Source organism: Aquila chrysaetos, chromosome 6, assembly GCF_900496995.4.
Source record: "Aquila chrysaetos chrysaetos chromosome 6, bAquChr1.4, whole genome shotgun sequence".
NCBI lineage: Eukaryota > Metazoa > Chordata > Aves > Accipitriformes > Accipitridae > Aquila > Aquila chrysaetos.
In genome coordinates, this window is record NC_044009.1 from 28,334,576 (window position 1) to 28,345,758 (window position 11,183).

The following is an 11,183-nucleotide window of genomic DNA, read 5'->3' on the forward strand; positions in this document are numbered from 1 at the left end:
GACCAGTGGCTATTTCAGTATGATGACCTAACCTAGGCAGGAGGTGTTGGCACTTACCCCATTTAAAAATAACTTTATGCTATATAGAAGAGTAAACCAGTTGATGTGGTTTGACAAAGGTTTGCAGGTGGTACCCCCCCCCCCCCCATGAATTCCTTGACTGAAAGGTTTATGAATCACTGAAGTTTAGTATTAGCTGCTAATTTCATTTCTTTGTATCTTTACCCTGCAGTTTCAAAAAAAAAAAAAAAAAAAAAAAAAAAGGAAAATATAATCTCTGAACATCTTTCATTTATGCAAAAGTGTCAAAATCCGTTTGATTTCTCTAACTAAAAAGAATTTTCCTAATACGTGGAGAAATTCCCAATAGGTTTAGAAATGTTCTTGCTACTATTGTGTACAGGAGTTGAAAGAAGTTCTTGGATTATTCCTATATTTTGATCTCTGTGAGAAGGTAGGTGACTTCCTAGAAAGAAAAACTCGATGGAAATCTCAGCAGCCTCCAGATATTCTTTGCACTGAGGCCAAAACAAACAATTTCTCATCTTCCTTCTCCCAACCAAGTAAACTACACAATTTAACTTATTTCAAATAAAATTCTTCATATATGTGTCATTTATGTTTCTTCTTGTCTTGCCCGTTACCCACAGGGTGAGAATACTGTGAGACAGACAACAGTACTCGCTAAATATGTCTGTTAGTTTCAAAGGTTCTTGTAGTTTACACAGGAGCTGCCTCACCGAGTTTGAAGAATACTATGCCTTTATTAGTTTGATTGTCATTCATTTCACAGTTAAGTGTCAATCATGGAGGCTGATTGTCTTGCAGTCGCATTTGCTTGCACAGCCATAGGCAGATCACTTTGAATTCTATGGTTTCAGTTCATGATTGTCCTCCCCTATGTGTAATCAATTGTACAGAGTGTAATAATTTTATAACATTGTGCTTACTGCACTGACATAAAAGACAAGCCAGTAAATGGAGATGCACATTTTACAAAGATTCAGAGTTGCTGATTAAAATTATCCACAAGTTTGAAGTCTTAGATGAAAAATTATAATTTTGATTTCAGGCAAACAATTTTCTGCTAGTAAAGTGTTTTCAGGTTGGTTGTTATCTAGTAGAATATTGCTTCCCATTTTGGATCACCCATTTCCTTAAGAGAAAATGTAGCATTTAATACACCTGTATCTATTCTGGCTGATGTAGTTTCATAGTGCAGTATTGGTGATCTATGCAGATGGCTAACATGCTTTTCTTTTTTTCCTAGCAGTATTTGCAAACATGTACTCTCCTCTTTGTAAGCCAAGGGAACAGTATTTTGTACCTGGTTCAAAAAAAAGTGGGAAAGGCTTTTAACTTATATATTTCTGCAGCTGAAATGTCCTTTTTTGTTGTGAATTTGTTGGAGGTTTTTATTGCTTGATTTCTTACATGGCATTTGTTTGTGAAGTGAATCTTTGGATATGTAAATATTGTTGGTGAAATTGTCCAAAGTTTTTTTTTTTAGTGTTACACAGAGATTAAGATGCTAACATGAAATTGATCTTGAATTCTAGTCTCCAGAATAGTCATGTTAACGGAGACAATTCACTGAACTAAATATATTTTCCATAAGCCTCTCAGATTGCAGAAACAAATGGACTCATTATTAATTAAGTGTTAGTATTGTGATGATAGTTTTGCAAATGTAGTTGGTTTGAATATACTTAAGTTTCATACTTTGAAAAGGACACAAACTACAATTTTGACAAGAAGGCCTGAGTGCTGTATAGTAAAATGTTCATGTGAGCTTCAGGACGAAAGATTGTTTAACACTCAGTTCTTTTTTCTGGGTTGTAGAGATATGGTGCATTTAAACATGGGCAAGTGTTACTGCAGGCGCTCAACTTGTGCAAGCAACTGCAGCTTTTGCTATCTTCTTCGTTTAGAAACAATTGTTTTCCTCTCTGAATTTGATTTAAGTTGCTGAGCTTCGCTGAACAAAGACAGGATAATATATTAGTGTAAAGTCTGGTAACATTTGGCAATTCTTGTATGCAGTGCACGGTGCATGAAAACCTTATACTTCATTAATTTAAAAATACATAGAACCAATAACCTGATTCTTGAGCAGAATTAGTAGTATGATTATGCTACAATATTTGCTTTATTTCAGAAATTGTTAATAATACTCTTTATATATACATGCATACATACATACATTTGTATACACACATACTCTAAAAACAACAAATCCTAGAGATCCTCTTCACTTCAGATTGTGCCAATTCAAGTGTTTGGTGCCCCAGAAGTCTGGCAGTCTCTGGAGGTCTTATTTGCAGTGGTTTGAGATAGTATTTCCCCTTTCTGTCTGCTTTTTTCCTGTGGAGGTCACTGAATGCATGTAGATACGTCAGCTGCTTCAATTTATAATCTCCTATATAAACTTTAATAATTGATAAGGTGCATTTGATGTAGTATGTCAGTCTATGAGCTAGTTTGAAGCAAAACCACACATACTTGTCCACCAGCCTTGTACAGGTTTAGTAATCTCCAGCAAACATTTGGTGAAATAACACCAAACTCTTGCAACTATGTCCGTTAGATTCCATCTGTCAGAGACTTTAGATCAATTTTGCATGACTTATATTCCTCAAGAGCTACATCTCAGAGCTGTGATCCAGGAAATGAGAGAGATCAAACAATTAGCAACCAGCTCAATTAAAAATACTTTTAAATTTCTTTCCCTTTGTATATTTTGGTTTCATTCAGGGACACAGGATTAATTCTTTCTACGAATTGTATCTCTACATAAAATGTTTATTCTTTAGAATATTTTATATTTGTACCAGATAGGTGATATGAAAAGTAATCCTGCATTTTGGATTATATAAAATAAAAATGAATAGTTTCCTAGACGTTTTTTTCCCATTTGTTCTGCTCTTCTTTGGATGCTAATTAAATCTGAACATATCAGACTCTATTTTATTCGATAACCTGCTCTCTCTATGTTTCATCTGAATTTTCTTCTTAAAATTTTATTTGCTTGAACCCCTGTGACAAAAATTAAAGGAAGAAGTGTGCATTGGGAATGCTATTAGGACTAACCAAACAATAAAACCTCTAGCAGTGAAGGAAAGATAGCTGGCTGAGATGCTATTATAACATAGCTGGCTCTGTAACTTTGTGCACAAGAATTTTGCATTGTCTAGATCTTAGGATAGGGGGAATTCTGTTACTAGCAAAAGTATGCCCTAGACAGAGTATAAAGGTGTCATGTTAAAGTGTCAGCAATCCTATTTAAGGAGCTTACTAGAGATAAAGTATTGTATGCCTAACATTCTATGCTGCTTGATTTACACAAGGCTGTAGGGTAAATTTAGGGCTTTCTTAAAAGCAATATACTTTGTTTATTTTAGATTTTTTTTGTTGTTGTTAGCAAACATATGTTTTCTTTAAATGTAGATCAAATAGAAAGGAGTATATGTATTGCTAGAGGAAAAAAGAATGTGATAGCCAGTTGCAGTTGCAAAACCCAGGTAAAATTAATATGTTGTGTTTGAGATGCCAGCGCATGAGGAGTCAGCCATGCTAAAATTTGTGTAATAAAATCATCACAACTGGGAAAGAGGTAAGAAATACAAGATTTCTAGAATAATTTTTAATTGGGATTCATGTTGTCTACAGAGGAAGAAAAAAACTTGAGATGTAGAAGAAAGAAGAAAAATGGAGGATGTAGCAGGTAATATCTGCTGTTCTTGAAATCGAAACTGTAAAAAGTAGTGTATGATTATACTTGATCTTAGTGTTCAGTCTTTGTTACCAAGATTGGAAAACACTAGTAAGCAGTAATTGTACAACTAGCTAAATGGTAAGTATTATTTGGTACATTTTATTAAGGCAAGGAACTGCAGGAGGATTTCCTGCTTGCCTACGTATCTGTGCAAGAGAGTAGGGCAGGGGAATAAATCTTGTTCTTTCCTTGACTGCAATGCAGATCTGGCTTTGGGAGGGGTTTTCAATATCCGCACGGCTCAAACACATGGTCAGTGTTCAGCCAATAGTTAGCCTTACATCTGGCACTGGATTTGTGTGGCTCAAAATGCCTTTTCTGACTGCTGAACATGAAAAACTCTCACTTTTTTTTTCTAAATTGAATTTGCACATACTCTTCAAACTGTGAATTATATCAAACATAATTTTAACTGTTTATCTGGTATACACTGTAGCTACCCTAACAACTACTTTGCCAACAACTGTCACGGACAGGATTTTTTTAAAAACACAGCTACATAGATGATTCCTTTCCTGTACTTACTCTCCCAGCTGTGCTTAACCTGGCAGGATCATGCTTTTTGATGGCACGCTACATTTTAATCTGTTAGCAAGTTGTAAGCCACTTTTAAGTATTACACCCCTCTGGCAAGTCAGATGTTTCAAAATACATTGAATTGATTTTTTTCTTAATTATTTTCTGGTCTGTTGCTGCTGAGAAACATTTTATTCATTTTATAATATGTGTTTGAGATTTTTAAATTACCATGATGCAAGGACATATGTACAGTTCTTTATATATAGCATGAAACGTGTGAATAAGGTTATGTCTTTCAAAAGCTGCCAAAATAAATTCAAATTCCAGAGTATAATACCACATGAGTTAATGTTTGCATTTGGAGCATTAAGGTGTATCTGTTTTAAAAAATCATCAAGTCTTCATAATGAATTCCATACAAGTTTTCTTTTTTCTTTCCTAACATAGAAATTTTGTATTCAGTTAAAAATAGATATTGCAAAATACAAAATATTATGCCCTAAAATATGAGTGGTTGTAATTTAAACTGATATCATAAACATTATAAGAGTCTCTGCCAAGTATCTTATAATTCTTTCTCACTACATTTAAAATGATTGTACTGACCAATACCAGGAGTTCAGTGGAGATGCTGGGCAAGTAGAATAAAACTCTAGAGAATGTCAAGAACCAATATACTCATTGTGGCTGATTAAATCACTTAATTAAGAGAAACACATTGAAACTGCTGGGAGAATATAGCCAAAGGTGAGGAAACTGCAGCTGGTAGTTAGTCATTTGTACATTCAGAGACCTCAAGTGTATGAGCTGATGTATTCCATGGAAAACTGTGTTATGAGTTTAAAAAAATGCCCTGTAATGCTGGAATATTTGCCACAGAAATGGCTGCACATACTTGTTTACCAAATATTGTAGGTGATGTGCAATAAACACAGTTGGAAAATGCTGAGTAGTGGAAATATTTATGGCAATATGTAACCTGATGACATTTCTGCCTTCAGGACACACATGGTTTGAATTCATTGGCCATATAATTAATCATTTTCTATGCGTTAATAAGAGGATGGTAATATAAGCAGATAGATTATGCAAGAGAAATCTAACATAAGGTCAACTATCTAATTCATAAAAATGTATTAATGTTTAAGGCTGTAACTTTCAAACAAGTAACATTGTGTAAATGGGAACAATTCAGATTTAAAATGTTGCTATTTTGCTTTTGGAAAAATGACAGACAAGTATTTTTTGTGGAGTTTCCCCTGAAATCTACCACTCTTGGTGAAATGTAATATAAAAATGAGTACCTTTTTAATGTTTGCAACCATAACACTGTTGTGGTTGTATCATCTGCATTTGACATATATTTCATCAATCTACATTATCCAGATGTCAGAGGACTTGGTTACAATGTCTTGTACCAGATATAGTTAAAATGTAGTTTGATTTTGTGGTGTTTAAGGGATTTAATAAACTGTCTAACAATGTCCCCAAAGCATACAAAAAAATTCTGGATAAAGGCTTTAGAGTTATGAAATCAGATTCTTGTCTGGTGTACATTCCTTGCACTTTATGTTGGTTGAGGATGAGGCCTACAATCTAAGCAGGCCTAAGTAATTTGCAGGTATTATCCATTTTCATATTCTTTCTGGGTGCCATTTCAGAGACTTGTTACTCAAAACATGCAGATAAACGAGTCTGCTTCACTTCAGTGGGGCCAACTCGAAGAAGTATCACCTGGGACTCTGTGCTTTCTAAGTTTAGTCACCCAAGAGGGCTGTACCGTATTGAATACTAGCTGTAGTTGTACCACAGAATTTCCAATAATAAAAATAATTTCTTATATTTTTGTATCTATCAGTATACAATATTTTATTTAAAAATCAAGAAAGGTGCTTGTAACATGTAAATACAGAAAACACACAGCTGGCTATTTCTGTAATTTAAAGTTGCCATTTTATCTAAGCAGAATTAACTGCTTTTTATGTCCTCATATGGACATGTGCTAACCCTCCAGTACACCTGTTGCTTTTATTCCCTCCCTGTCATGATGTTAGCTATGGGATTAACTGAATTAGTTATTTTTTCTTCTATTCTGCAAAGCCTCTGCCTTGCCTATTCTTTTAGCTTCACACCCTCCCAAGAGTTTCAGAAAGCAGACTGGTGCAATTATGTAGCACATCCCAGTGGAAAACTAGGACTACTATGTCAGGCCTGGAGCAGTAAGGCAATATTCCAAGCTGACTGCTGGAAACCACAAATCTTGACCATTATTGCAAAACTTGTGATAGGAACACAGAGAAAAGTATTATTAGCCAGTCATGGAGTATTAAATTATACATGACTGCAGCACTGCTGAAACATCAGCCACCAGCCTAAAGCTCTTCCTTTTTTCTGTTTTGTTCACTTCAATGACAAGAGGCGGATTTTCCTGTTTTGACCTTTGGATTAAATCTGTCAATATTGATTTTAAAACCTGCCTACAGTCTATCTTTTGAACCCAAGCCTTTTTTTTTTTTTTTTGTGAAACCCGTATCTGAGATCTTATTTACACTAAAACACAAGCATGTATGTTTCCAAGTGGTTTACGTACATTTTGGTCTTAGGATACTGAGGGAATTGGCAGTATGTAAGCTGAAAAATGTCTGTACATGTTTTGCTCTGTTATTAGGGTTTTACTTTAGTGGCATTCCAGTAAGAATGGAACATAAACTTTAGTCCATTCTAGCATGACTTCTATATGTCTGCAGTGGCAAGCTGCTTTACTCTAACGAAAGCTGATTACTGGACCAAAACAGCTGTTGCTGAATTACTTCTCTGTGAAGGGTAATGAGGAGAAGGGAATATTTTGGTATTAAATACAGTTTCTTTTGGAATGCGCATGTCTGTACTACATGCTGCTAGATATTGTCTCGGCTTGATAACTGTCCCACAGACCTTCAGTTCCTCACAGCAGGTGCCATGTTCCTTTGTTGTCTGCCTTATGTAAATGATATTAGTATGCCAGAACCCACATTATTTACCACTGCGTGAATACCATCAGTGCAGAAAGTCTCCTCAGACCTTGCCAAAACTGTCTCAGGCCTTCCTGAGACTCTCCTGGACACTGCTGCTCTTCCTAGAGCTCTGTGAGTGTTCCTGCTTCTGCTGAGGACTGTATAGGAAATTGCTACCTAACACTGTAGAACTGCCACCTTGTTACTGCTAAATTACAATTCAGTCTTGTAAGGTCACAGTCTAGGTAGGATGATTTGGGAAGTGGAGTAGACTAGAGTTCTATCTTTGTTGTGACAGTCAGCTGTGCTTTAACCATTCCGGGAGAAACTGGGTTATAAACACACAGAATTATGAGTTTGAAAAATTCAAATAATACATAATTGCTCATTGTTCCTTCCCAGGGAAAAGAAAATAATCTGTGTGTTTCTAATAAAATCTGGCAAAATGCTGCTTTCACAATGCTGAATTTGAATTTTTTTTTTTTTTTTTTTTTAACTACAGGCAAATTGGTTATAACTTCAGCTACGGTATTTGATGATGTTTTCCTACATCCCATAATTTAACATTTTGGATTATGAATTGAAGCAGCTGAAGTGTAGGCCCACATTCCCCTCTCCTTACTATTTTCTGAAGTTGGTAACTTCCAGCAGGGGAGGTACCAGACAACAGGCAGTGTGCAAATGACTTAAATCTCTGCAGCTGTTGGCTCATTTCTATCCTGGTGCCACATGTTGTTATCAGTAATTTGTGACATTCATCAAAAGTGGAGAGTGTGTATGTTTTTCCTTTTTTGTAATGTATGTGCTGCCATTGCAGTTAAGCTGAATGTTAAAGTATTAATGCAATTTGTTTTACTACTTTGGCAATACTGCCCTAGCAATTACTGCTCAACAGACTTTGTTGAGGAAAAAAAGTCAAGGTGAGGCACAGCAAGGAAAAAACAGTTATTAGCTCCTAGCTAATCAAAAAGAATAATGTTTTTTGGCTTGGTCTTTTTTTTCCTGTTCTTCTTAAAAATATATATATAGCAGAGGAAAATGATGCAAGAAAGAAGGTGCTTGGTGAACTTAATGGGGGGAGGTTATAGAAACAAATAAGCCCCTTAGTTTTCTTTCTATACAAATGCTTGGTGAATTTCAGACTCAGGACTTTGCTGTGGTTGTATTTACAGATAAGGTAATTGGTACTAATTCAGCTGGAATTACTATCAAATTAGAGCATGCAACAACAGAATATACACTTGAGTCCATATAGAGTTTGCTCAAATATATTTATGTAATAGGCTAAAAGATTTCCACCAAAGCTTAAATCCATTATACTTGTGGTATGTCCTAGCTAACAAAATTCAGATCCTGAGCTGCATTTTTCCACAGTGTGGAGGTGTTTTGTTTCCAGGTTTGCTTTCTGATCTCTTGATAGGCATTGTCTTTTTGTTTTTACTCATGAGTGAACTGCAGCTTTGCTCTTTTTGTAGCATCCCTTTATTTTCAATTTTTGATTGTATCTTCCATTTTTATTACTATCATCTGTTTTAAAAAATATTGTACAAAATTTTAAGTTAATCATAGGGGTTTTTTTATATTTATAATTTGTATCTTCCTTCAGTCTCTACTTTTTATTTTAAAATAAGATGGCTGATATAGCACAAAGTAAATTTAATTACATGTCAGTAAGTAATGATTATAATAAATACATTTTACTTGCAATGCCACATTAGTGTTTTGCTCTGAAGTCTGAATCTGGGACTTTTATCATTGTACACAGATTTCTAATTCTTGCAGAGCATTCCACTGCAGTTGGTTCTTGGTAAAGAAGTTGTTCTTTACAAACTGATTGGATGACCAGGATCCAGATTATTCCTGAATGATGGATCTAAATTTTTCAGTTTCATAATAATGATGGTACTGATTTAATATATCAGTTCTATTGCAAAGTAAAATATTTTGAGCCATAAATTCAGTCCTATTTGTTGAAATAATCTATTCATTCAAGATATGAACAAAAATTAAAGTTTACCTTGTGTGTTTCTTTTGATATTAGATTTCTAAATCATGTAACGTTTCTCTTCATTTTGACAGTGTCCAAGTGGACTGGCAAACTTAAATGCTAGTTGTAAGAGTACAATTTGTCTTTTACTAATAAAAGTGGTGGTTTGTGTGTGGCGTAATATTTGAAACCATCTCCTCATTACATAGATTAACTAATTAAATAGATTAAGCAGTGTCAGATTTAAAATCCTGTATGTTTTGGCAAACACTGCAAATAAGGTAGATTTATGCTTTACTACAGCATTTCTTTATTTCTTTGGGAAGAATCAGGATTGGATTGGGGATGTCAAACCTGAATCCATTTTGCAAAGGAAGATATTAAATACTTTTGATGCCACTACAATAGTATTATCTGAAAGAATATTGGTTTCTTGAGTATGAATTGTTTGGGCTTGTAGTACTAAGGCTCTCATCCAACCAACTTTGGGGTTGGTTAGATATGAAGTTGTAATATAGGTCTCTTACTAGACCTAACATATACTAGCATTGAAGACAGGGTGGCTAAATTCCTAAAAAGAGGATGAACCTGTCCTGAAAGTATTAAGTTAAAAACAATGCATTTGTCAAATAAACTCAGATGGTGATATACATATTTGTTTTATTCCCAAAACAACTTGTATACAGTTTAAGGCAGGGAATATCACTGGTAATATGAAGCCTGGTGTAGCTTTCTAACTGAATGACTTTTTTTTTTTTTTTTTCTTTTCACCATTCCACATATAAATACTGAGAAGCTTGGCATAAAGAACGCAGCCTGGGGCATACCCCATAAAACTTACAATGCAATTAAATGAGCAATTTCTACTGGAAATAAAATGGGTATGTTGAGTAGAATATGAATTAAACCAAGCAAGAACAGTCAGACAACCTTTGATAGTTCTCCAAGCTCTTCAAAAGAACCCCCAGGGTCAGCAGTACCAAATGCAGCTGACAGGTCAAGGCCAATCAGTAAAGAAAGATAACTGCAGTTTGCAATGAAAAGCAGGTCATTCCAAATTTTGATTAATGTAGTCTCAATGCTGTGGTGTCCACTCGAGTGGGTTAGCAAAATAAAGACAGATAGCAGTGGATTAACTCTAACACTTCTTTATTATACTGCAGCCGTTACAAGCTTCTCTGCTGCATTCACTAAGACTAGGTTTTCTCCAGTTTATGATCCTTCGTCTTACATTGCCGTCTGTCCTGAATTCTGTGGAATTGACTCAGTTACAAGGGGCTGCCTTGTTGACTATTTGCGGGACTACCAAAATGACCTCAAAATAACTTTGGAACAAGGCAAACCCACCACATTCTTAACATTATGATTAGTTGATGTTGGCGGCGTGTTTATCCTGTGGAGCATGTACAGCATAAAGGTGTCAGCTCCCATGGCTTTGTTAAAATGCTAGGGACAATTAATTTGTTGTTTATTGACAGTTTTTGTTGCACAAAACAAAGGCTCAAAACCTTTGGCCACAGAGTGAACTTTGCAAGTGTAACCTGCCAATGGCAGGGATCTGAGAAGTCCAGATACAATGAAGAAATGTTGCCATGTAAGCTTTCCTCTTGTGAAAGAACAAATGTGATCCTAATCTGTGTTCCTTAGATGGCATTTTTTGAAGCAGAAGAGAAACTAGTATGCTCTCTTAAGTGTTCTTTTCTGTTCCAAGACAAAATTAGCAAAGAAATGTTTGTATACGTACTGGCCAATATGGGATTGAAATAAGGCTTTACAAAACACAAAATATCTGTATCAGTGAAGGATAAAATTCACTAGCAAATATGAAGCTACTCCAAGAGATTTAAAACACCAAAAGAATTTGATCTAGGTGGGTTCCTTCCATTACTTTCCAGTCTTCTGTTTGTTT